The sequence below is a fragment of the Trachymyrmex cornetzi genome, unplaced genomic scaffold, assembly GCF_001594075.2.
Source record: "Trachymyrmex cornetzi isolate Tcor2-1 unplaced genomic scaffold, Tcor1.1 scaffold424, whole genome shotgun sequence".
NCBI lineage: Eukaryota > Metazoa > Arthropoda > Insecta > Hymenoptera > Formicidae > Trachymyrmex > Trachymyrmex cornetzi.
Genome location: NW_017299005.1, coordinates 175100 through 176028, shown reverse-complemented (window position 1 = coordinate 176028; position 929 = coordinate 175100). Strand labels below are relative to the sequence as shown.

The window sequence follows — 929 nt, the reverse complement described above, 5'->3', positions numbered from 1 at the left end:
CGCTACCATCTCTGTTCACGGAGCCAAGATAGCGCTAGCAAATACAAGCTCTGTGAACAATAATAGTGTAGTGTTTGCCCTAACCACATACGGCAAAATGGAGCAAGAGCAAGATTCTTTAGATTCTGCTAGATTCTTTCATTTTATGCATGCAAAAACGCGTTGAACTAGTCTAATTTTATTGATTTTTGAGCTAAACTGTATAATTACAAAATATTGGACAACCATAACCTTACAATTTTTTGCTTTAATGACATCCGTTGGACTCAATTTTAACATATAACTTTCCTGTAACTCTTCATCACGCAATTCCATTTCCACATAATCCATTTTAAAAGCTAAGTGTTATGAATACTATTGCGATCATTAATTTCGAAGTATTAGCCAACAATGTTCTCACTTCAGTATTCACTATACTATCGCTGTTCATGGAGCACACGAACGCTACGCAACGCTATGCTATCAACATACTACCTCTTTGGCGATAGCATTTGTAGCGCGAGTCATAACGTTAAACGCTACCAACAATAACGTCACGATAGTGTTTCATAGTGTGGTATCAGTTAACTCCCTGAACTCCCTGGTAACGTTACATAGCACTGGTAGTGAACTCCCTGAACGCACCCAAAATGTATACGATATACGACAAACGATCGTTCTCACGCTTTTATTTCACACAGTAAATAGAAAATGTTAATTTTAACATATTTTACATGTCCCAGGAAATCCACTCTAAATTTTAAGTTAAAGTAACTCATTCGTCTTGTGTTATTTATTAACAAACTAGTAATGTTAAATACTTGACACAATACTTTACATTTATATTTGTTATTTTGACTTTAGGGATGATTTAAAACTAACATATAAAATAAGTAGAGTACATAGAAGAGTAGTTGTAGTAACTCGTAAGAAAATGTTAATAAAACATT

The 929-nt window shown here is 34.1% G+C and overlaps 1 protein-coding gene across 1 annotated transcript in view; it reads right to left on the bottom strand.

Annotated features, from left to right (window-relative positions):
- The window catches only part of LOC108764454 (guanylate cyclase 32E), a 48870-nt gene that overhangs the window by 29578 nt on the left and 18363 nt on the right, over nucleotides 1–929 (bottom strand). The gene's annotated exons all lie outside the window — the stretch shown is intronic.